This window comes from Leguminivora glycinivorella, chromosome 4 (genome assembly GCF_023078275.1).
Source record: "Leguminivora glycinivorella isolate SPB_JAAS2020 chromosome 4, LegGlyc_1.1, whole genome shotgun sequence".
NCBI lineage: Eukaryota > Metazoa > Arthropoda > Insecta > Lepidoptera > Tortricidae > Leguminivora > Leguminivora glycinivorella.
The window spans coordinates 24,744,844-24,772,504 of NC_062974.1; the positions used below are offsets into that span (position 1 = coordinate 24,744,844).

At 40.4% G+C, this 27,661-nt stretch overlaps 1 protein-coding gene across 1 annotated transcript in view; it reads left to right on the forward strand.

The window, feature by feature from the left end:
• LOC125225549 overlaps positions 1 to 27,661 on the forward strand; it is a 356,301-nt gene that overhangs the window by 273,916 nt on the left and 54,724 nt on the right. The window contains exon 4 of the mRNA XM_048129307.1: positions 22,473 to 22,501. The gene's annotated coding sequence lies outside the window, so the exon portion shown is untranslated. The remainder of the gene's footprint in view (positions 1 to 22,472; positions 22,502 to 27,661) is intronic.

The following is a 27,661-nucleotide window of genomic DNA, read 5'->3' on the forward strand; positions in this document are numbered from 1 at the left end:
GTAACACAAAACTTTTCCCCTCACTATAGCGAGGAAACTACAACGCAAAAAATGCGTTTATCACTGCTTCCTACTAGTTCCACAGGTGGTAAATCATCTTTATTACTAGATTCACCTACTTTTATTAATTTTAAAGCAGTTAATTTGACTTTATTCAATGCCAAATTACTTTACCCACTAATGGATAAAATGCGTTTTTACCCGCTGGTATTAAAGGACAAAACACGTGTTTCCAAGCTAATGAGAGGAAAAGCTTTTTCCCTCACTATAGCGAGGAAAGTACAACGCAAAAAACGCGTTTATCACTGCTTCCAGTAGTTCTACAGGTGGTAAAACATATAACTAGATTAACCCACTTTTATCTTCTTTTTTTTTTAAATTATAAATGGGCTTACTCTTGATCACAGACTAGCCCAAGGCAAAGACGTGGCCTACAATGGAGTGAGCTCGCCCAGAAGATGCCTGTTCACTCTTGATTTGAAGGTTGCCGGGTTATATGAGCCCGGAAATATAGCCGCCGGCAAGGAATTCCACTCCTTGGCAGTGCGCATAAGAAAAGAAGAAACAAAGCGCTTCGTGCGGATTCGTGGAATATCAACCAAGTAAGGATGGAGACCGGCCGTGCGTCTAAGAGTCCGATGGTAGAATGGGGACGGTGGAATAAGCTCGTGTAGCTCTTGACCACACTCCCCGAAGTGCAACCTGTAAAACATCGACAGACTAGCGACTTTCCGCCGATGGGCCAAAGACTGTAGCTTGGCCGTTAGCTTCTTGTCGCCAATCATCCTCCTGGCTCTGCGCTCCACTGAGTCCAAAGCAGCGAGTTGGTATTTGACTGAGCCGTCCCACAGGTGGCTGCAATACTCCATACAGAATCGGACTTGAGCTTTATAGAGTGTTAGAAGCTGTCCAGGTGTGAAGTATCACTTCACCTTATTTAGGATGCCCAGCTTTCTGGCCGCAGTTTGTGCTTTAGACTCAATGAAGGTGCCAAAGTTGAGGACTAAACTCAACTCCACACCTAGGAGTTCTAGGCTGTCGGTAATAGGACAGATGCACCCCGGAAAGTAGGAGTCAGATCGAACGGACTCCGTTTTGCCGAATTTTAAAGCAGAAAATTTGCCTCTATTCAAGGTCAAATTACTTTGTCCACTAGTGGATAAAATGCGTTTTTACCCGATGGTATTAAAGGACAAAACACGTGTTTCCGAGCTAGTGAGGGGAAAATAACTTATTCTCAAGTATTTATGCAGAGAAATGTTGTCATTACGTGCCTAAAAATAGGCTCGGAAGTACCCATTTAGAGCATGGCAACAGAAGAGGACATTAGAATTTCGTACAACTTTCCCGGCCTAGGCCTTGTCATTCCAATATGGAGCCGGTTTTTACGATCAGCTGATCGAGTAGGTATCCTCTACAGCTCACATCGTTCGGCGGATTTACGGAAAAATAGTACCTATACAAACCTCGGCCGGTAAATGGGAAAGCTTCGAATCACATGCTAGTCCACCTCGGCTTCGCCTCAGCCGACGATTACATGGTATCCGAGACATTTCCCACTTAAACGGCCTAGGTATGTAATCTCTACTATCACGCTGTCAGCAACCGATGCCCATATTATGTAGTATTATTACTTATTCTGTGCCGATATCGTAAAGTAATAAAACCGGCCAAGTGCGAGTCGGACTCGCGCACGCAGGGTTCCGTACCATTATCCGCATATAATATATGATATTCACTTTATTATGTTTTTAGTAGGTATTTGTTGTTATAACAACATAAATACATTATCTGTAAAGAATTCAATTGTCTAAATAGGTTCATGAGATACAGCCTGGTGACAGACAGACGGACAGCGAAGACTTAGTGATAGGGTCCCGTTTTACCCTTAAGTACGGAACCCTAATAATCACCCCGAGGCCGTGCGTGCCTCAGCACAGGCGCGCCAGTCATTTGTTTTGAGAGACCGTAAACAAATAAATGGAGGAGTAAGTCACATACCTAATAACTAATAACTATTTGTGAGTGTGCACAGCAAAACGTCCCTCTTTGTCGATTGCTATAAAGCCGCTTGGTGAGTTTATTCATATAAAAATACAAGTAAATCTCGCCTTAATGGTAAACGACAAAGTGGGACGTTTTAATAAAATATACTTACATTTGTATATTCATGCCAAATAACAGCTTTCTAGTACAAACGGTCTCTGAAATTACCCTCGGACAGACAAACAGATAGAGAGACAGACAGACATGGCGAAACTATAAAGGTTCCGTTTTTGCCATCTTGGCTACTGAACCCTAAAAAGCAATAGTTGTAGCAGAGATTCTACACAACCGTAAATTATAAATGGAACCACAGAATACATATTAGTCTTAGCGGGGAGACACCTTTTTTTTTTTACTTTTGGAGCAATTATTTCCGAAAATATTAACAATATCAAAAAATGATTTCGGTAAACCCCTATTCCTTTTTAAATACCTATCCAACAATATATCAAGCCTCCCAAGCACGCGAAGCCGCAGGCCGAGCTCCGGACGGACAACTACAAGTGCTCCCACGCAGAACAATAATAAAATTGTCTGAAAAGCGAAGCGGCGGGCCGGAGGCCAAACGCTGAGTTTCGAAATCCAGTGAAGGCCGAAGGTCGAGCTCCGCGTAGGGCCGAAGGCCCGGAGCGTCTCTGAGAGGCTCCCAAGCACGTGAGGCCGCAGACCGAGCTCCGGTCAGACAGTGCTCCCATGCAGAATAACAATAAAAGTGTCTAAAAAGCGAAGCGACGGGCCGCAGGCCCAACGCTGAGCTTCGAAACCCAGCGAGGGCCGAAAGCCGAGCTCCGCATAGGGCCGAAGGCCTGGAGCGTCTCTGAGAGGCTCCCAAGCACGCGAGGCCGCAGGCCGAGTTCCGGACAGCAGTGCTCCCACGCAAAACAACAATAAAAGTGACTAAAAAGCGAAGCGCTTTCCGCTGTGTCTGAACTAGCACTTAGTGAAGGGGGCGTTTGAGCCAGCTAAAATTCGGTGCATCCGTCCCTTTGCCTACTTTTAATTAAAGATAAGCAATGACGAAGCCTTTTGCGATGCGATGATGTGTGACTGTCAAATGTGGTTGATGCAACTGGCCCTAAATCTTTGGTTTAAGGAAGTCTGTGGCTAATTGTTTTCGTTTCCGCCTGACCGGCCTGACGGCTAAGGGAAGTAGGCTTCTACTTTGTAATTAAATGTTATTTGTCATATTTACAGGGCATTTCTCAGGAGGCGCGTGTTTACGTGTCCGGGGCAAAAAACGTCAGAACGGACTGTTCTAAAAATCTGAATAAAATCAGGCATAATCTTTAGCCTCTATTCTATTTGGTGCACTATAACATTGTTTATTTATTATTTTTATAATATAAGTAATAAAATATTGAATGCGAAAAATGACCGTCGGTGGGCGTGTCCCGCACCCAGAATTTGCAAAACAAAAAATCATAACTCAAGATGGAGTTGTTAATCGCAGTTGTACAGATATTCACGTATAAGGTATTAGTTAACCTATCATATTTTCTGCATAAAAATAATATGTTAGCTAAACTCATCGAGCAAAGACAAATTTACCATGTGTCCCGGGCTAATGACTGATTTCGGTGTAATTTTTTAAACATGACAGTACTCTTACAAATTAGTAGATCAGGGACATAAAGTATGTTTTAGCTATGTTTTAACCATTCAATGTAGAGGAAATGAAGTACCGTTTTAAAAAGGGGACTTTTTGAAGGTTTCTCAATCGTTCGCAGGGTTTGGTCCCATGTTTTTTAACATTCAGTGGATCAATTTCCTCCCATAGTTTAGGTGCATTTGTCGTTATGTACGGTGCTAATAAATTCTTGAAAGTATGTAATTACGTCATTATGACATCTCTGTATCGTGCAAGCTATTGCAGTTATCTCCAAAAAAGCTATAAAATTTGATATCAGTGGAGTTGATTTCCGTGGTTTTGGTGGATTTTTTGACCATCGATATCAAAAAAAGTGACCACCGACTTCAATTGCCACGTTGTAAACTGATTAAATGTTCATTATTTTGTAACATTTCATACTTAAATACTACGATATACTTTGTTAAAACATATAACTAGGTTTCTAAGCAAATTAAGCCATACTATGGGTACAAAATTCTCTACTCAATAATGACTAGCATATTACCATGTTAAATTTAGTAAAATTGCGCGATTATGAGCCTTTTTACATGACCCTTCATCGAATTAAAATGACGAAATATAAATTGAATAATACGTTATATATTAAGTTGAAATGTGGAATAATGTTTAAAAAATTGAATTCAGTGGGGCAAATTGATTACAGTGCCCATACATAATTTCGGTGAAATAAAAATGTCAGATTTCTTACAAACCATAAGGTTCTAATGCAGGCCTCCACCACCAATATTTTTTAAATTTAGGCTAGATTTTATTAAATTAACTGACATATCAATAAAGTAGTAAATAAAAATCAGCACCGAAATCAGGCACCAAACGTCATCCCTGAGAATCGCCCTACAGTAAAACTTTTTAGCTAGGATTTTGAACTGTAAAAAATACTATTTAAAATAAAAAGACACGTGATACGTGTTAAAAAGGTGAATCTTATTTATTTGGACTTAACGTAACCTAACCAGAAGGGACAACCTATTGTTGATCAGATATCAGATCTGATCGAGCATCATCTGTATGCAGAGTCAGTCATACATCAGATCAACAAAAACTGTTAATATTAACTATTGCCAACGGATCAACCATTACCTGATGTCACAACCCATCTGATCAACATTTGTTGACAGGATTAATATTTCTCGGCGAGGTTATTGAACCTTTATAGGTTGAATGAGTGATCATTACTAAAAAATAAACTAAATTATTGTCATCGTAATTTGAGTTTTGGCATAAAAAAGAGCGATTATTTAATAATGTACCTACCACACTAGGATATTTGCCAAAAAAAATAAATACTTAGTTACATGTATGAAGTGCCCCCTCTCCCCTAATTTTTTTTTCATTATTTATATACAAATCCTAGTAGCGGCACTCAAAACACACCTTCGTGTAAAAATTCATCAACGTAGGCTTTATGGTTACTGATTAAAGTGGCTATGAAACACGGACAGACGGACGGACATGACAAAACTATAAGGTTAGGAACGAAACCCTAAAATCATTGAATTGTTCAACGAGCCCACCCAGGAAACTGAGCAACCGCCGCCCTGCGTCGAGCCCGCCCGGGCAACAGGGCGACCGACTATGCGCATTCTCATTCCAAGCTAGCCCAGCAAAAGGCCGATCTCTTCGCCGAGCAACGAGCCTGCTATAACGACGGATAGCCCAACAACGAGCAACGAAATCGGCGGCGGAATGACGGACGATGGGTCAATAAGGGCGAGTTGTACCAACACACTTTAACACACTGATCAATGTCAAATATGGCGCGGCAGCTGTCGTCCCGTATATAACTGTCAAAACTTTTCATTCGTGTATGAGAAGTTTTCACAGTTTGGTGCTACTCACCCTAAGGGTACGTTGCACCAAACCGTCTGTAATTGTAATTTAGATTTAATAGTTTAGTTTTATTGTAAGATAATTTTAATAATCATAATCATAATCATAATATTTTATTTGTAAAACCAATTTACACGTCAATAATACATAATTAGTAATTAACTACAATACAATATAAATGTATGATAATTAGAAGTTACAAATTTATTTTCACGCTGGACGTATCATGCCTTATATGCTATGAATTCATTATAGCTATAAAATGACTGCTGGATAAGCCACTGCTTTAGGCGGAATTTAAAGCTGCTCAAACTTGGAGCATCTATAATGTTTTTTGGCAACTTATTGTAGACGGTGGGACCCATGACATGAGTGAGTTTAGATGACTTGGTCAACTTCCGGCTTACACCCATAATCTTATCGGCGTTTCGCGTTCCGTAAGAGTTTAACATTCCGAATGTTTTAAATGACGCCAGATTAGCTCTCATGTATATAGCCACGTGCAGGATGACTATTGCTGGCAGTGTTAATATACCTAGCCTGATAAAAAGCGGTTTCGCGTGGGTATCGTGGGGCACCCGAGCAATTATCCTCACTGCGCGCTTTTGGAGGCGGAACGCCCGCTCCCAGTCCGCACAGCGACCCCAGAGCTCGGCCCCATACTGAAGCTGTGAGTGTACGGTGGCAAAGTAGCAGGTGCGCGTTGCCTCTGCAGACACCGTCTTCGCGACCCGTCCCAGTGCAAAGCACGCGCTCCCCAATTTGCCACACAGCTTATCCACGTGTTGATTCCAAGCCAGGCATGTGTCGATCTCGAACCCTAGAAAGTTTGTACTAGTGGCCTGTTCAAGTACTTCATTACCTACCCTGACAGTGAGTGGTCTTGTCGTACGACCAGCAAGATTAAAGACTAGGTAATGAGTTTTCCTAAGGTTCAACGATAGCCCGTTCACATCAAACCACTCAGCCAGCTGTGCAGTTGCTAGGTTCAGTTTGTGCTCGATGCTTTCGACTGTCGGTGCTGTGACAATTGCGGCGACGTCGTCAGCATACATCAGCACCTCGGCCGTGTCTATGGACTCAGGCAGATCATTCAAGAGGAGAGAAAACAGCAGGTTGGAGACCGACGAGCCCTGCGCTACGCCCATCGAAGCTCCAAGAGGGTCCGACTTCACTCTGCCTCCATCACCTACGACTATCTGACTTCTGTCGCGCAGCATACTCTCGAACAGTGATAGAGGCGCGCCAGTTATCCCATAATAGCGCAACTTCTCGGTAATCACGCCATGATCTGCGACATCAAAGGCCTTCGAAAGGTCGCAGCACAAGACTGCGACCTGCTGCTTTCTCTCTTTTGCGTCCATGGCACGTTTTAACAGTTCACGAGTCAGCGATGTCGTTGACTGACCCTCTCTATATGCGAACTGTTTCTCAGACAGGGCGCCGGTAGCGGATAAAAAGGTCGAGAGGCGACTGCTGAGACCCCTCTCAAGAATAGGGTCTGCAAAAACCGGTTAACTTAAAAAACCGGTTAATAACCGAGACTTTTCCTTCAAAACCGGTTAACCGGTTATTAACCGGTTTTGAGGATTTTTAGTAAATGACCGTACTACGCAATAATTACCATTACCTTTAATAATTCTGATGTTGATGATATCGTAACAGGTATTACTTGCACGATGAAGATCATTTTTATCCAGTTTTTGGAAATTTGGTAAATGCGGAAATTGCTAAAAAAGGCTTGTGTGGTTTGAATGTGATTCGTCAGTTGCGTTTTCTAGGCATGTCGCGAAGGTCTACAGTTCCCAGAGCCCCTAGTAATACAAGCAATTTATGTAAGAAAACCAAGATCTCCATTTTACCTTTCTTTTAAAAAATATAGTTTGAAATATACGGTAGACTCCGGTTACAACGACGCTCAAGGGACCACTGATATTACGTCGTACTAACCGGATGTCGTACAAAACTAATTTCATTTTTTTTAATTAAAAGTAATATCTACATCCCTATTACTAAAACATTTCAATCAATAGGTTTATTTATAGGTTATTATTATCATCATAGTATTAATACCTTATTTTATTGTGACTTGTTTAGTTAGAAAAGTCCTTTTTAGTATTCGTGCTTGCTCATCATTTTCAAGTAAAGCTAGTTTATACGCAATCGAAAAATACAAATTGGGTTCTATTTAGCTTATAAGTTACCCGAGGCGAACAAATTGTTAAAATTTTAAAAGCAATACTCCAAAAAGTTACGTGGCCACAATGTAATCTTGCTACTTGTTGTAGGCAAGACAGGGGGCCGTGCTTGGGTGGAAGTAGCTTTGTTTCCTCAGTTTACTAGTAAAACTAAAAACGTTGTCGCTCGTCGTTGCAATCGGACTTGATGGACGGATTCTGTGTAAAATGTGTCGTAAAAAGCGGCTGGTCGTTAAAATCGGATGTACTTTCATACTATCACATACGAAAACCAAATAAATACCTGTGCTTATGTCGTTGTAAGAGGTTGGACGTTAGGTCTATGCGGAGTCGTAATATACTAACCGGAATCTACTGTATTGTATAAAATGTATAATTGAGTAGACTCGGGACTAATTTTTAAAATAAAATCATTACAGATAATAATGTTAAATTGAAATAGATATCATACACGAAAGAAAAAACCAAAACAACAACAACAACAAAAACAACAAATCAAAAATATTCAATAAAATAATTTGATTTGTTCCCTAGTTGTATAGATAATAATGTTGTCAATGAAACGTAATGAATGAATCTTTATTATTACAAAACATTAAATAATTATGTATTTTTGAACCTTTTAATGCCTCATTTTCCAAATTTTGAGAAATAAATACAGTTTCGGTTATTAACCGGTTAGAGACTATAAAAACCGGTTTTTAACAGAGGCCAAAAAGTCTCGGTTAACCGGTTTTTCGGTTAACCGGTTAACCGGTTTGCACACCCTACTCAAGAACCTTCGCTATCGCAGGGATTATTGAGACGGGTCTGTAGGAGTCCATGTCCGCCCTTTTCCCTTTACCTTTAAAAAGCGGCGCGACCTTGCTGATTTTAAGCGGAGAGGGATACTGACCTTCGCAAATGCACATGTTGAACAGCTGCATCAAGCACGTCGCAAATGACCCTGGGGCCATCCTCAACAGTAACATGTTAACGCCATACACATCCTTCGATGGCTTAGGCGGAATCCGTGACGTTATTATTTGAAACACCTCGTCATAAGTGAATTTAGTCAGTAACAGAGAGCGATCCGCGGCCGGGCGCGCAGCGCGCAGCTTGCCCAGGGCGCGCGCGACGTCGGCGCGGGGCGCGCCGCACGCTGCTGCAGCACCTAGGAACCTTTTTTTAAGGGCGTTCACCGCGTCTTTCCTAGTAGAGAATTTAGTTCCGTCCTTATTCAATATCGCGTCGGTGACGTCAAGTGTCACGCTGTTATACTTACCCCGCTCTTTGTTTACAACATTCCACAAGGCCTTCGATTTGTTCTTATTTTCAGCAATAATATTATTATAATAATTAGATTTTTCACGTAATACTAACCTATCGTAATGAATTTTCATGTCAAGTATTAATTCCATTATCATATTATCATTAGAATATTTATCACTTAGTTTTAATATGTCAAATAATAATGATGATTTGTACATTTTGACGTCCTGAGTAATCCAACAGCAATTTTATGTTTTATTAAAACTTTATTTTGTGGTTAAATTCATCGTATAGATGGTTTTAACTGTTCTCTTAGGAGTGAGAGCTACCCCGCCATATTTAACATTAATCAGTGGCTGGCCCTTAGTCTACAGTTAAGATACCTAGACATGAAGACCACTTTGGCCCATTTCTCAAAACAGAAAGTTACACGTTACAAGCGGAAGTCGGATCTCTTTCCAACTTGTCATATTAGACATTGACAACCGTTTGTAACTTTGTGTGCAACTTGTAGCTTCGAGAAATGGGCCCTTGGTTAATAAAACAAATTTTGTTACTCATTGTTTATTAATTTATTAGAATTTCAATTCAACCGAAACAATTTTAACCCAACATTCAGAGATGTATTTATTTATTACTAGTAGGGAATGGATGAAAATTGTGTCGCTTAACTTCAAACTTTGGTAAATCCATTCTGCTATAAGGTTGATTCTTTTTCAGATTAGGTACCTATATAAATATTTTTTCACCACACCAACTGATAAAGGCTTTCTTTGCTATTCGAAAACAGATAGCAAAATTGCATTTTATCCACAAGAGTGCAAAGTAATTTCATACAAATTTTAACTTGATGTCTAAAGCTGGGTGTTAGAATTCACGTATAAATGATGAATTTGAATCATAAACGTTAAATAAATTGATATTTTTTATTTATTTTGATGTTTTACAGTGCACATTTTCATAGTCTTGGTGTAGTGAAAAATTTTGTGTTTCACTCGATGGCAAAGTTTGTTTAACCTTCGTGCCTTGATACCCTCGTAACGCTCAAGATTCCACTTTTTGAGCCACTCGCTACGCTCGCGGTTCAATATTGGAATCTTTCGCTTGCTCAGGTATCAATATTGGCACGTGCGGTTAAACAACTACATTGCCCCCTTGTAAAACAAATAACTATTATACATAATCAACCTTAAAGCAGAATGGATTTACCCGAGTTTGAAGTTAGCGACACAATTTTAAAAGTGCTTTTTTATTATTTCACTATGTAGATGAATAAGACACCCTTTTCACAGAAAAATGTAACAAAACTGTAAAAATAGTGTTTTTACCCGCCATAACGTTACCATTGTAGATGTTTAAGTGTTTTGCTACAGTCCACTGCTAACGCATTCCGAGTGACATGCAAGAAAAAACTTTGTCGTAATCTGAGGTCTTATTATACCAACATTGACAGCCGAGTAGGGCGGTGGATAGTGGTAATTACATGGACTTAAGCATAACACGTTTAAACACATAAGACAGCGATGGCAGCGGCAGGCGGGAACGGCAGACGGTGTCACTCAACAGTATGCATTTGCAAGGTACCCTCGACTGCAAGTATCATGCAGCAGTTCGAGGAGTTGTTCTCTTACAACTGCATATTGCTAAGTAATAATAAAATGCATTGAGTCATCACTAAATCGACTGGCTGAATCCGGGACAAAATCTGAGCCATCACTGGGAGAAAAATCCTGTGTATCAGTTTCGGAATCGAGTTTTTGGGTTGAAGTTAAGGTGCGACATGCCCTTCTTCGCTTTTTTCTTGGTTTCTTCTCTTTGTTTAATAATTCCGGATAATCCTCTGTCCCCTGAAAATAAAAATTACCATTTATTACTATGTAGGTATTAATACACTTTTAAATTACTAGACTTTTTATTGCTATGCCTTGTTATGTCTAGGATAGGTAATACCTAATAATAAAATATTTTTTACCTGGTCAAGGCGCATAGGGTCGATTGAATTTAAATCTGATATGGAGACTACTTCATTGTCAGAAACTTCGCCTAAATTTAGAAATATTGATAATCCTGGAATCTCTATATTAGAGATTATATTTACGTTGCTCTCGAAAAAAAGAAACTACTCGTACATTAAAATTGTTGTTCTCCCGATGGAACCGACAGAGAGAGCGTCCGGTATATGAACGAGTAAAGAACAATTGGGTTTAGACGACCGGTTAGCTTAGTGGGTAGTGACGCTGCCTATGAAGCTGAAGCTCCTCAGTTCGAATCCGAATCGAACCGAAATCGAACATTATGTTTATATTTACGTGGCGTGCCTAGGGTTGCCTAAAAAGGCTAGCCTAAAGATATAGCTTCGTATTTCTGAGCCACACTATTAAATATAAAACCGGCCAAGTGCGAGTCGGACTCGCGCACGAAGAGTTGCGTGTCATTATCTACAAAAACGGCAATAAAATTATGTTTGTTGTATGAAAGACCCTTTAATTATAAATTTTCTTATGTTTTCAGTACTTGTTGTTATAGCAGCAACAGAAATAGGTACATCATCTGTAAAAATTTCAACTGTCGAGCTATCACGGTTCATGAGATACCTACACCTGGTGACAGACGGTCGTACCCTTTTGGTACGGAACCCTAATAAAAATTCGCTAAGTGTGAGTCGAAATCGCGCAAAGGGTTCCATACGATTATCTATAAAAAAACAGCGAAAGAAACCAATTTTTTTTTGTATGGAACCCAATTAAATATTGATTTTATTATGTGTTTAGTACTTGTTGTTTTAGCAGCAACAGAAGTACATCATCTGTGAACATTTCAACTGACTAATTATCATGGATCATGAGATACAACAGCAGTGACAGACGGACGGACTGCGAAGTGTTAGAAATAGGTTCCCGTTTTACCCTTTGGTAGGTATAGAACCCTAAAAATCGTTTTGTTATTCATTTTAATTACTTAATTTTTTCTCCTCATAATGTGTAATGTGCACCAACCGGTGTGTGGAGTGTGAACTGGCGAGTACACAGTAGGTATGCTACAAGTACAATATGTATGTACTTACCTACAATACAAGCCTAGCACTAACAATATAATTTATTGTATGAGAATAACCTACAGTCGCCATCAGATATATCAGAGCTGTGAAGGCGCTCACAAATATCTGAACACGCCTCTATTACCAAGGCGTTAGGGACCATTCACACTCATGAGACGCAAGTCTTGCGGCGGTGCGGCGCACGCCAGGCCGCCGCCACGCCGCCTGGGGCGCGTCTTACGTCCTTCCTATACAAAATGTACTGAGGAGACGTTTTTTGAATTACATTCGGGCGGCGTAGCGGAGACGTCCGTTCCGCGCCGCAAGACATGCGTCTCATGAGTGTGGACGCTGCCTCTTAGAGTCTTGTGAGGGCCTTTGCATCTCTGGTTGCGTAGCTAATGGCACAAACGCTTACGAAACGCTCACGAAACGAAACGCTAGTAGATATCTATCCCTATCGCTCTTGCATATTGGCGAGACAGAGCCGGACTACGTTTCGTTTTCGTTTGGCGTCGGAGAAATGCAATTCGGCTACGGGGCCTGATATATCTGATGAAGACTGTAAGTACAACGAATGTGTTTTATGCATTGGATTTTGAGACTGTAAGAAATATCCAGGAAGTCAAGTCAGGCGTTGGTTTTAGTAAAAATACCAACTTTGACGTACCCTTTCGCCGTTAATAAAAACGTGCACACATTTTAAGCTCATCACGCTGAACTTCATCAATTGTAACATTTATTTCACTTTTTTTTTATACTACGTCGGTGGCAAACAAGCATACCGCCCGCCTGATGTAAAGCGGTCACCGTAACCTATGGACGCCTGCAACTCAAACAGTGTCACATACGCGTTGCCACCCCATTAGAAACTTGTACATTCCCTTTTGCTGTGTTAAGTACACAGCAAAAAGGAGTGTACAAGTTCTAAGGAGGGTTCGGGTTGCCGACGACTCAAAGGACAATAGACGGAACAAGTTAGTTCCGTAAGTCCTCCCGTCATCAGCTCACCGCACCCTCGTTGAGCTCTGGCAGCCTTACTCACCGACAGGAACACAACACTATGAGTAGGGTCTAGTGCTATTTGGCTGCGGTCTTCTGTAAGGCGGAGGTACTACCCCAGTTGAGCTCTGCTCTAGATTCGAGCGAGACGATATGCGCTGTGCTGTGCCCTACCACACAAAGCGGAATATCATTCGCTATGCCCTACCTTCTTCAGTATGCCCTACCTCCTTCATGCTCTACTTATTTATCTAATCACTCAATAATGACAATAATATAATCTCAACAAGTAACTGAAAACATAAACGAAGTCAATCACAGAAGCAGCGCAGCACCGCCGCCGCTCACGCGCCAACATTACGCATTTCACAGACCATGATGCCTAACTTCATAAGCCTGCCAGGCTTTACAGTGCCTGTGATCTATTCTCCCGAACCAAGTAGCGCGCGTATTTAAGTCGGGTTTAAAATTGTTAGTCCAAGCCAAGTAGGCAAATGGCACCATACAAAACTTTTAGCGCCATCGCCAGTTGTCTAATAAGTAACGCGTGCATTTTTGTTGACTTTAAAATTGTTAGTCTTACTTACGTATGTAGTTAATAATCATTTTAACTAAGACAAGCCAGGCTTTTGGGCTTGTAAGGCCGTACCACCACTGAAATTTACCTTATTTAACCATTTTTGGAATTGTCTATATACCAATTTTATTCTGTTAACACAACACGGCCGCTAATGCCGCCGGCCGCCGAAAATCTAAATATATAAAAGAAGAAGCTGACTGACTGACTGACTGACTGACTGACTGACTGACTGACTGACATATCAACGCACAGCCGAAACCGCTGGTCCTAGAGATTTCAAATTTGGCACGTAGGTTCCTTATGTAGTGTAGAGGAGCACTAAGAAAGGATTTTTCAAAATTCACCTCCTAAGGGGGTCAAATGGGGGTTCAAAGTTTGTATGGGGAAACAAGATTAGTTTGACTATTTTATTCGAAACTTCACAGGAAGATTCCTTAAGACATATGTCTGAATACGTGTTTCAGGTTTTTTGAAAATTTAACCCCTAAAATGGTGAAAAGGGGGTGATAAAGTCAAAAAATCAATATGAGTATCGTTTTTATGGTTTATCGGGTCGCTGATCACAATAAATACAACGTTTTTAAAATCTAACGAGGCGGAAGTGAAATACCTTCTCCCCTGTTGTGGTGCAATGGGGTTTAAATATCAAAAAAATATATAAAAGAAGATATTGACTGACTGACTGACATATCAACACACAGCCGAAACCGCTGGTCCTAGAGATTTCAAATTTGGCACGTAGGTTCCTTATATGGTGTAGAAGAGCACTAAGAAAGGATTTTCCAAAATTCACCTCCTAATGGGGTCAAATGGGGGTTCAAAGTTTGTATGGGGAAACAAGATTAGTTTGACTATTTTATTCGAAACTTCACAGGAAGATTCCTTAAGACATATGTCTGAATACGTGTTTCAGGTTTTTTGAAAATTTAACCCCTAAAATGGTGAAAAGGGGGTGATAAAGTCAAAAAATCAATATGAGTATCGTTTTTATGGTTTATCGGGTCGCTGATCACAATAAATACAACGTTTTTAAAATCTAACGAGGCGGAAGTGAAATACCTTCTCCCCTGTTGTGGTGCAATGGGGTTTAAATATCAAAAAAAATATATAAAAGAAGATATTGACTGACTGACTGACATATCAACACACAGCCGAAACCGCTGGTCCTAGAGATTTCAAATTTGGCACGTAGGTTCCTTATATGGTGTAGAAGAGCACTAAGAAAGGATTTTCCAAAATTCACCTCCTAATGGGGTCAAATGGGGGTTCAAAGATTGTATGGGGAAACAAGATTAGTTTGACTATTTTATTCGAAACTTCACAGGAAGATTCCTTAAGACATATGACTAAATACGTGTTTCAGGTTTTTTGAAAATTTAACCCCTAAAAGGGTGAAAAGGGGGTGATAAAGTAAAAAAATCAATATGGGTATCGTTTTTACGGTTTATCGGGTCGCTGATCACGATAAATACAACGTTTTTAAAATCTAACGAGGCGGAAGTGAAATACCTTCTCCCCTGTTGTGGTGCAATGGGGTTTAAATATATAAAAGAAGATAATATTGACTGACTGATTGATATATCAACACACAGCCGAAACCATGGGTTCCTTATATGGCGTAGAGGAGCACTAAGAAAGGATTTTTCAAAATTCTCCTCTTAAAAGGGTGAAATGGGGGTTCAAAGTTTGTATGGGGAAACAAGATTAAATAAATAATAAAATAAATATTGGGGACACCTTACACAGATCAACTTAGCCCCAAACTAAGCAAAGCTTGTACTATGGGTGCTAAGCGACGATATACATACTTAAATAGATAAATACATACTTATATACATAGAAAACATCCATGACTCAGGAACAAATATCTGTGCTCATCACACAAATAAATGCCCTTACCGGGATTCGAACCCAGGACCGCGGCTTAGCAGACAGGGTCACTACCGACTGAGCCAGACCGGTCGTCAAAGTCAGGGATTAGTTTGACTATTCTAATTCCTAGACATATTATGACTAAATACATGTTTCAGGTTTTTTGAAAATTTGACCCCTAAAGGGGTGCAAAGGGGGTAAAGTCAAAAACACAATATGGGTATCGTTTTTATGGTTTATCGGGTCGCTGATCACGATAAATACAACGATTTTAAAATCTAATGAGGTGGAAAAGAAATTTTCTCCCCTGTTGTTGTGCAATGGGGTTAAAATATCCAAAATAGCCATAAGTATAGCTTTAGTTTTTATCTTTACTTCTGGTTCAAGAGATTTCAAATTGACACGGAAGTTACTTAGAGGAGCAGAGCACTAAGAAAGGATTTTTCAAAGTTCACCTCCTAGCATGATAATTTGACAGGGGCAAGGACAGGGACAGGGCCAGGGACAGGGACAGGGACAGGGACAGGGACAGGAACGGGATAGGGATAGGGATAGGGATTGGGATTGGGGTTGGGATTGGGATAGGGATATGGATAGGGATAGGGATAGGGGTAGGGGTAGGGGTAGTGGTAGAGGTAGGGGTGGGGGTGGTAGGGGTGGGGATAGGGATAGGGATCTGGATCGGGATCGGGATAGGGATAGGGGTAGGGGTAGGGGTAGTCGTAGGGGTAGGGGTGGAGGTAGGGGTGGGGATAGGGATAGGGATAGGGATAGGGATAGGGATCTGCATCGGGATCGGGATCGGGATAGGGATAGGGGTAGGGGTAGGGGTAGTGGTAGGGGTAGGGGTAGGGGTGGGGGTGGGGGTAGGGGTGGGGATAGGGATAGGGATAGGGATAGGGATAGGGATCTGGATCGGGATCGGGATCGGGATAGGGATAGGGATAGAAATAGGGATAGGGGTAGGGATAGAAATATGGATAAAAATAGGGGACGGGGACGGGGATAGGGATAGGGGAGGGACGGGGACAGAGACGGGAACGGGGACGGGGACAAAGATAGAGATAGGGACGGGGACAAAGATAGAGATAGGGACGGGGATAAGAATAGGGATTGGGGTCGGAATAATCGGTCGGCAATCGATATCTAGGCAGTGTAAAATGCAGGTGGCTCAGTGGGAAGGTATTAGTAAGTAGGCATCGGCGAGTATCCTGCATCCGTAATAACTATTACATTCAATGTGCTGTAAGAAGATCGTTGTTTGCTTGCCTTTTATATGTTTACGTTTGCAATAAGTATAAGCAAAATGGAAAAAATTGTAAGCGATAATGCAAGGAAGTACTTTTTACCCTACCGACCATTAGCGTCGAGATACTGGCTATGTGGGTTGTATGAAGTTTCCCCAGTATAAATATTTATAAAGGTAAAATACATACATATTCGTACCTACTACCTACGCTGTGGTCGCTGTGTAACAATTCTACAATCATTGCAAGAATTTCTTTAAAAGCAATAGGTGTAAGGTACAGTCAGCCAAAACCGGACCGTACAGCAAATAGATCAGTTACAATGGCCCTCCAGTCGAGAATTGCCCCGCTTTACCTTAATCGAAATAATCGCGGACAGATGTACCTACAAAGAAACCTACGGATCCAAATGAAAATCTTATTTTTTTGTAAACGTTTCAATAAGAATACTTTTATTACGCGGGCGAAGCCGCGGGTAAAAGCTAGTGCTATTATAATTATTTTATTGATGTCTGGTTATAATATACATGGATCGAACAAAAATACATATGTAAAAACTTGGAAAGTAAATTTTTGTCATGTGATGGTACCTATGGTAGCACCATAATATATATACCCACTTGTTTACCACATTTACATATGCGAATAAAATATTCTTATTCAAGTGACAAACTAACTGTACAACATAGCATTGTGCCTACTTTTAAGAGGTTAGTTAGCATAAATAGGTAGTACCCACCTGCATATCGACATCAGTTTCAGATTCAGAATCCCGAATCATTGCGTAATCACGTAGTATTATCTGTATTAGGTACTTATTTTAATTTCCTTCGCAATTGGCACTATCGAAGATGTTTCAGATAGTGAATCAGGGTCAATAGTGGTCAGGGGTAATATTGGTGACATAATCCTGGTGTTTGAACAGGCACCTAGAAAAAGTGAATGGTTTTAGTCTGTTTAATAAGTCGGAAATTGCGAATAGGCAGTGTACATGGTACCTACATATTTTTGATCAAAGATAAATGTTTACATTTTTTCATCTTATTCAATTACATAAAGATGCAAAAATTTAAGCCTATCTTTAACCTAGACTCGATTGTGAAGAGGATTATAAAGCAACAGCGATTATAACCACAAAATTAAAAATTTGAAAAACCCCCGTCCGCGACATAGTGGACCGATTTTCATGAAACATGGCTGAGAATACTCCCGACTAACTCAGCTTTCAAACAAAAAAAAAACGAAATCTAAATCGGTTCATCCGTTTAGGAGCTACGATGCCACAGACAGACAGACAGACAGACAAACAGACAGACAGACAGACAGTCAGACACGTCACACTTATAACAAACCGTTGTTTTTGCGTCGGGGGTTAAAAATTAGACATTTCATACAACAAGTAAGCTTTTTAACAGAAATTTCATTTTTGACACAAGCTTTTTGGCTGACTGTACTTTCCTTCCCATGGTTAACTTATAATCATTGAGGCAATTCTAAAAAACCCAAACACGACGGTGTTTGGTTGTTTCATCACAGAGTTCCTATGGTCACCTTCCAGCTCCATCATCAGATCAGCTCTTTGTCATAATAATATTGCATTGTCATCCTAGTTATACATGCATACAAAATTTCAAAGTTCAGTCAAATTTCAAAGTGTATCAAATTTAAATTGCAAGATTTGATTACTTACAGACAGACATATAACGAGACAGGGGAAAATAAATAAAAGCTTGTAAAAATACGTTTGTATATCTAAGTAGGTATACAATACAATATTAAAGCGTATTTGTTTACTTAATAGTTACTTGTTTGGCTCGTTTGATGTGCGTCGAACACCAACACACGCGCGGTAACGCATGTTTGTTATTACTTATTAGTTGTATTCGTAAATTACGAAAATAAAGGTAACATTCAATAAAATATGTATAGTACTTTAATGTCTTTAATTCAAATTAAAGTTACTTACCTACTTGTTGTGTCTTCCATTTTTCTAACCAACCCAAATCCAACTGCAAAACATGTCCACTGCACGAAAATAGACTAATGACAGACCGAGTCAGAAAACGCAGTAAACTTGCGTACGTAGCCCCATCGCACTTTAATATACTTCCGTTTCATTTTTGCGACGTTGCCGTTGCGCCGCGCCGTTTTCAAAATACTAGATTCCGCAGTAAATGTTGATCAAGAAATGTTTATATTGATCAACAAAGTATTATTGTGTGTAAAAAAAAAAGGCGGTTACAAGATCAACAACCGCCGTGCCAGTGCATGACGAGTTAGAGGCTTTGTGGCACACTTAGGCACAGCGTTGCAAGGAGGAGAATTAATGTATAGCAATATTAGCACGATAAAATCAAAACTTCCTTAGTAACAGGCCCGTAAAGGCTGATCAACAATTGATGCGGATTTTAGCCTGATCAACAACGGCCGAAAGGAGGACTATATATATATATATATATATATATATATATATATATATAAAATTTGTATGAAATTACTTTGCACTCTTGTGGATAAAATGCAATTTTGCTATCAGTTTTCGAATAGCAAAGAACGCCTTTATCAGTTGGCACAGAGAACCTCCTATAGAGTGGCAGTCTTGTATATTTGGTTCGCGACACGAGTCACCGGTGTTTGGGGTGCGAGGAGCGGGCGGTATCAGTTGGTGTAGTGAAAAATAATTAATGTGAAGCCTTTGAGGGACTAGTATCAGAAATTATTGGTATTTGACATAAGAATCCCTTTAAGTCAATAGAAATCATCACAAAATATTATGCGTGTATACAATATTTATCACAAATTCGACGTTTAGTGGAGTGTAAAATCCGCCCAGATCTGCGAAGCGACGTATGAAAGCATTTGAAACGCAAACAGAATATATGATACGCTTTTATTTTCAGTTGAGTGACACCGCTCCTGATCCTTCTTAACGTGTAAAGTTAAGGATACGGACTTTGCCGAATACGAATTCAGTCGAACATTACACTAAAAGCTCGGCCACACATGCGCGTTTTGATAGCGTAGCGCAACGATAACGGTGCGCCGGACGAACGCTGGCGTTGCGCCCAGCGGACGCGGGAACTAACGAGCGCGGATTGCGAGCGGAACGCCAGCGTTCCGCCGGCGCACCGCTATCATTTCGCTCCGCTGACGCTCCGCTAACGCCGTGGCTTGCGTGGGTGACGGTCGTGCGATGGTCGCGCGACGGCGATGCGACGCATACGAAATCAAACCTTATCGATATGGAAGTATGAGACGCGACGGCGACGGTCGTGCGAGTCGCCCACGCAAGACACGGCGTAACACTACGCTATCAAAACGCTTTATTTGTGGCAGAGGCTTAAGTGTAAGGCCTGGGCGTACCTCGGACACTGGCGACCAATATATGAAAGAGGCGCGTTCGTAGCACACAGTCTAAGCTCGTGTAGGTGAACGCGTACAATGCTTATATGAGTGAAATATGACAGGTCGACTGTTCGCGTTTTTGACAGGCGGTAACTGTGAGGTAACCGAGAAGGGGTGGGTGGCACTTTCAGCGGGGATCAGGAGTGGCCATACTGTACGATAGTACTATTATACTGTGGCCTGGGTGGACGCTCGGAGCGGAGCGTTAGGCGGGCAGCGGAGCGGACTCGCCGCCACGACGTCGACTCAGGAAACTTGTATGAGCTTCTATTGTTTGACATGCACGCCGCACGCCCCGCCTTTTGCACGCCCAATATGAGAGTGCACTACGGCTCAGCGACTTAAGCGCGGCAGCGGCGAGCGGCAGCGCCATACATTGAAGCGAGACCAGCGATGGGACTTTTCATTCGCAAGCGTCGCCGCTGCCGCGCTTAGACCAATGTCGTGGCTGGGCCGTTAGGCAGCGTTCCCACTTAAGCGTCGCGTGTCTCGGGGCGCGCGCCACGCCGCCGCCACGCCGCCTGGGGCGCGTCTTACGTCCTTCCTATACAAAATGTACTGAGGAGACGTTTTTAAGTACTACAGTGATGAAATTTGATGGGAATATGTGTTGTATGAACCGCTACAAAATTATGACACTAAATAGTAAAAAAAAGAATTGGGGGTGGGGCCCCCATACATGTAACTGAGGGATGAAAATTTTTTTTTTCGATGTACATACCCGTGTGGGGTATCAATGGAAAGGTCTTTTAAAATGATATAAAGTTTTCTAAAAAACATTTTTCTTAAAGTGAACGGTTTTTGAGATATCAGCTCTCAAAGTCGTAAAAAGTATGTCCCCCCCCCCTCTATTTTTATAACTACGGGGTATAAAATTCTAAAAAAAATAGAGGTGATGCATGCTAATTAACTCTTTCAACGATTTTTGGTTTGATCAAAGTATCTCTTATAGTTTTTGAGATAGGTTGATTTAACTGTAATTTTGGTTAAGTTATTGTGCTTACACTGAAAACGATGGCTGAACCTTATAAGATAGATCAAAAAATATACTACAGTATATAAAATTAATATTCATATTTTTTGAATTACATTCAGGCGGCGTGGCGCGGACGTCCGTTCCGCACCTGAGGACATGTGTCTCTTAGATGTGGCCGGTCACTTAGACCGTTTTCACATTATCCGATATCGGATCTCGGAAGGATTTCAATGGAAAAAATCCAAGATGGCGCCTGTAATGTATGGGATATGAGTCCGACATCCGATATCGGATCGGATATGGTGAAAACGCACTTACACTAATGCAGTCACACATAACACAGCGCGCGTTGCGATCGGACGGATTTGCGGCATCATGAATTCGAACGTAGAAAGATAAATGCGAAAGTAACTCTGTCTGTCTGTCTGTCTGTCTGTCTGTCTGTCTGTCTGTCTGTCTGTCTGTCTGTCTGTCTGTCTGTCTGTTACACTTTCCCGCTTAAACCACGCAACCGATTTTGATGAAATTTGGAACAGACAATCTTTAGACCCTGAGACAGAACATAAGCTAATTTTTATTTCGAAAAAAAGGGATGAAGGGGTTGAAAAAGAGATATAGCGATAGGGATAGCGATAGCGATAGCGATAGCGGCACCTCTGGGTCGTCTTCCATCTGAAACTTATGACAGACTGTCTTAGAATAGTGTCTCTAGCACTTGAACAAGGGCATATCTCTCTACTCACGAGTAACTCCACATAAAATTCGACTCTACATAAAATTCGGCTCTACATAAAATTCGGCTCTACATAAATTCGGCTCTACATAAATTCGGCTCTACATAAATTCGGCTCTACATAAATTCGGCTCTACATAAATTCGGCTCTACATAAATTCGGCTCTACATAAATTCGGCTCTACATATAATTCGGCTCTACATATAATTCGACTCTATATATAATTCGTACATATAATTCGACTCTACATATAATTCGACTCTACATATAATACGACTCTACATATAATTCGACTCTACATATAATTCGACTCTACATATAATTCGACTCTACATATAATTCGACTGCGATAGCGATTGCGCTAGCGATTGCGAATCGCAATCGCAATCGCTATCGCTATCGCTGTCGCTATCGCTGTCGCTGTCGCTATCGCTGTCACTATCGCTATCGCTATCGCTATCCCTATCGCTATCCCTATCGCTCAGATCATGAGCGGATTGCGCGCGCATCGCGCGCTTCCCGCCAGCGTCCGGCGGGCGACACGCCGGCCGCCTGCGGGCGTCACGCCGGCGTGTCGCTCCGCTGACGCGTAAGTAAATTCTAGTTAATACGTCATTACTAATATAAATTATTTTTGTTTCAGGTGCAACGCAGAAGGAATGTTGAAAAAAGGTACGCAATTTTCATATGAAATATTAAAACAAGTACTGAAATCGGCAAAGAAAAATAGTTAGCTTATTTCGCCAGAGACCATACCAGAGATTACCAACCTTTTAGGTGACAACTCTTGCCAATTCGAAAATAGTATTGTTTAAGAAAATTAATCGATCCTGTTGAGCACATAGTGTATATGATATCTTCATTGAATTTATTTTACCTAATTCTAAATAGTGTATGAAAGATGAATGTGACGATGTACAATTAATACAAAAAATATGTGAGTGAGTAAGGCTGCCAGAGCTCAATGAGGGTGCGGTGTGCTGATGACGGAGGACTTACGGAACTAACTTGTTCCGTCTATTGTCCTTTGAGTCGTCAGCAACCCGAACCCTCCTTAGAACTTGTACACTCCTTTTTGCTGTGTACTTAACACAGCAAAAGGGAATGTACAAGTTTCTAATGGGGTGGCAACGCGCATGTGACACTGTTTGAGTTGCAGGCGTCCATAGGTTACGGTGACCGCTTTACATCAGGCGGGCCGTATGCTTGTTTGCCACCGACGTAGTATAAAAAAATCCATTCTATTCTATTCTAAGCAATCTAAGCATCTAACATCAAGTAGAGGACCTCTTCCATACTTAGGTAATACTTGTCAAAAACACCTGGAACAAACTCCAGTAATTATAACTTGGTAACTTTTGTTCAAGTTAATATTATTGTATCCTTTTAGAACCTCCGTGAGCCCATCATTACTGTTCTCATTCCTGGCCCCGTAGCCGAATGGCATTTCTACGACGCGAAACGAAAAAGAAACGCCGCGAAAGGTATCTGGCTCTGTCGCGCCAATAGGCAAGAGCAATAGAGATAGATATCTACGAGAAATTTTCGTGAGCGTTTGTGCATTCGCTGGAGAGATATACGTATCTTGCGTTACTGTGCAAGTATTCGTAGTATCTTATTCGAATATTTCGAATTCAACTGCTAAATTATAAATTCGATGAATGCGTGGTCATACCTAATTACCTATTTTTATTTTTTCGTCATTATGAAAATTAGGGTGCATTGGGGTAATTTCTAAATTCATCTAATTTCGAAAGTCACATAAAAATCACCATTATTTCCATCATATCAAGTTTCCCTTTTCGAAATTACCCGAGCATTTCTGTGCTTCGAAATTACCCCAATGCACCATATATAATATATTTGGAACGTTACAATTTCGGTACGATATAAAAAGACCTTTCGTTACACCTACGCTTTTGTTACTGTGTAAAAGTTTTTTACTTAATACTATATTTTTAACCGTCGCCTCATATCTCAAGAAGGACGGTTATCAAGTCGTCTGTATGTTTTTTTTTTTTTTTTTAATGTTTGTTCCTCGATATCTCCGTCGTTACTGGACCGATTTTGAAATATTTTTTTTTAATTGAATGTATATGCATACAGATTGGTCCCATTTTTCTCAGAACCCAGTTCTGATGATGGGATCCTGGAGAAATCGAGGGAACTCCTCGAATCTGAAAGGCAAGCATGCATTTAGGTACGGAACAGTGACATTTGGTGCAGTGGAACTGCTGATGATGGCCAGAATAGAACTCTTCAAATCTGAACGGCACGCTTATAGTGACTTTGGTATTTTTATAAGAGCATGCACTTTCATCCAGAACAGTGACATTTGGTGCAGCGGAATTGCTGATGATGGTCAGAACCGAACTCCTCAAATCTGAACGGCACGCTTATAGTGACTTTGCCATTTTTATAAGAACAGCATGCGCTTACGTCTAGAACAGTGACATTTGGTACAGTGGAACTGCTGATGGTCAGAACCGAACTCCTCAAATCTGAACGGCACGCTTATAGTGACTTTGGTATTTTTATAAGAACAGCATGCACTTGCGTCCAGAACAGTGACATTTGGTGCAGTGGAACTGCTGATGATAGTCAGAACCGTACTCCTCAAATCTGAACGGCACACTCATAAGTGACTTTGGTATTTTTGCAAGAAAAGCATGCATTTAAGTTCAGAACAGTGACATTTATTTATTTAGTTATGTTTGTTAAGCATATTGAGTTTTCAAGTCAAAGTTTGTCAAGCTTCGATTTCTTATAATATAATATCGGATTCATGAGGAATTGAGGAAACTCCTCAAACCTTAACGTTATACGTATATTCATTTATGTTGCCATCTAATAATTAAAGCATTAAAAGCAGTTTTAAAAAATACCTACACATTTCTACATAATCCAACATTCGCAAGTAACTTTCACCAGAACCCGAAAGGCGACGGTTTTTTTTTCTTAAAAATTATTTTCGTTACGAGTAATATTCGGGCAACGAATACCGACAACTTTGTTATTTTAATTTAATAAGCTATTAACAACTAAAAATGTGTTAAATCGTATAAAAGGTTGGATATCCCTGACCTATGGCGTATTATGGAATGTCGTAGTTATTATGTTAGCTCGTTTGCCTCCTATCCCATAAAAAAAAATGTTATGAAAATTATATAATATTAGTAGAACGAATATAAATGACTCCAAAGATAGCTACAGTAATTTACCAAAATAATGTATAACATTAAGACGATACGGTAGGGGTCAGTTCTCCATACAAACGCTCTCGACTATTTCCTCCCTGGTTTTTGAAGATAGAGCAATGATTTTTTCAACACTGATTGTTATTATTTTTATCTGTGTCGGATCGTTTTGATTTTTTTGATATTCTGCTTTTTAAAGATTCTAGAGCCAATCAAAAATTTCCAAAAACGGCCTTTTTCATTGTGGCGCAAAAAAAGGTGTGATACTCAAGATTGGTAACAATTAACCAAAAAAGCTAAACGGTCCGACATAGATTATTTCATTGTTATTCAGATTCTCAAATTTCGTTCCGATTGATTAAGTTTTGAAGGAGGAAAGAGTCGAGAGCGGAACCTCGATTTTAAAGATTTTTTTGAAATATCTTTTGACTGAATTGTTCTTAATGGACAATAAATCTAGTTAATAATACTTCTATATTTAACTACAATTCCCAAGTTGAAAGGGGGGCTCCTTTCCATTTTAGCATTTTCGCTACCGTATCCTCTTAAGTATTCGACGTCACGCGGGCAACTCAAACATGAACTCAACTCAAACATTTCAAACTCTTGAGCTCATTCGTACTCTCAATATCGGAACCTAATCTGATATTGATTTCGCATTAGTCGCAATGGGTTGTATTGCAATCTCGTGCTTAACGTTTTTTTATACTACGTCGGTGGCAAACAAGCATACGGTCTGCCTGATGGAAAGCGGTCACCGTAACCTATGAACGCCTGCAACTCAACTGGAGTGTCACATGCGCGTTGCCAACCCATTGGAAGCTTGTACACTCCCTTTTGCTGTGTTAAGTACACAGCAAAAAAGAATGTACAAGTTACAAGGAGGGTTCGGGTTGCCGACGACTCAAAGGACAATAGACGGAACAAATTCGTTCCGTGGATTCTTCCGTCACCAGCACACCACACCCTCGTTGAGCTCTGGCAGCCTTACTCACCGGCAGGAACACAACACTATGAGTAGGGTCTAGTGCTATTTGGCTGTGGTCTTCTGTTAGGCGGAGGTACTTCCCCAGTTGGGCTCTGCTCTAGATTCGAGCGAGATAATATCCGCTGTGCTGTGCCCTACCACACAAAGCGGAATATCAGTCGGTATGCCCTACCTCCTCACAATGTCAATGTCTGTTATGTCGATATATTATTTAGATACAAAACATACACCGTGTTTTTTTTGTTTTCCGTTAAATTCGACACGTCGTTAGATTCATTATCAGGAACCATCCTGTGTATCACGTTTAGTTACATTCGCAAAAAAAATTGTTTCATCGTTTGCATACATAATAAATGAATTTATTAGTGTGAGAGACCCTATTAAGAATTACATTCAAGTTAGTGTCAAGTGATTGACGGCACATGTCAAAACAAATAACATTAGGCACTGGTAAAGGCTGTCACACACGTGTTCAGTAATTATCTTAATTTTTTTAATAACTCGATGACCGTAAAAGTTAAGACGCTTGTTTCTTAGAGAAATTAATTGTATGTGATCTAACGGAACTCAATAAAGACAGGTTGTATAGTACCTACTAGTAAATCTAGTAACGCACCTACAATCCTTCTGGTGTTTTAGGTGTCCATAGGCGGCGATGATCGCTTACCATCAGACAATCCGTCTGCTCGTTTGCCCCTATCTCACAAAAAAATCTGCCCACTTCTTCTAGTTTGAATATCATCATCATCAGCCGAAAGACGTCCTTGCTAGACATAGGCCTTCCCCGAAAGATTGCCATAATGACCTGTCCTGCGCTTCAGATCAGTATTTTAATATAGTCAACCATCTTTAAAATAAAATATGTTTGAATTATCCACGTCATTAAACCATCAGCCCCCCAACTTGTGTCAAAAATGTGAACTTACAGCTACGGGAAAATAATTTCTACGAATCAAACTTTTGACGTTCGAATCGGCACATAGTAAATAAATAAATATTGGGGACACCTTACACAGGTCAACTTAGCCCCAAACTAAGTAAGCAAAGCTTGTACTATGGGTGCTAAGCGACGATATACATACTTAAATAGATAAATACATACTTATATACATAGAAAACATCCATGACTCAGGAACAAATACCTGTAATAGTAATTTCCTCGATTAAACATACAATTTGATTGTCACCCGTTGACGTACGTAACGACCGTACATCGGGATCGATAATCATATACATAAATAATTTCTATGTGAGTTTTATATTTATTTAAGTCTGTACACCGTGTTTTTATTGTTTTCCGTTAAATTCGACATGCAGTTAGGTCCATCATCAGGAACAACCCTGTATATCCCTTTTCGTTAAATTGGATTTTTTTTTCCTTTCCGTACATAATAAATGAATTAATTAGTGTGAGAAGACCTTAAAAGTCAGTGTCAAGTGTCTGACGGCAAATGTCATAAACAAATAACATAAGGAAGTGGTAAGGGATGTCACACACGTGTTCAGTATTTTTTTTTATAGTTCGATAACCGTAAGAGAAATTAATTGTATTTGACCTAAATAACCTTCCCTTATAGTTAACGGAATTCAATAAAAACAGGGTGTATAACCGGTATAGGTGATAAAAGTGATACCGTGTTCATCGCC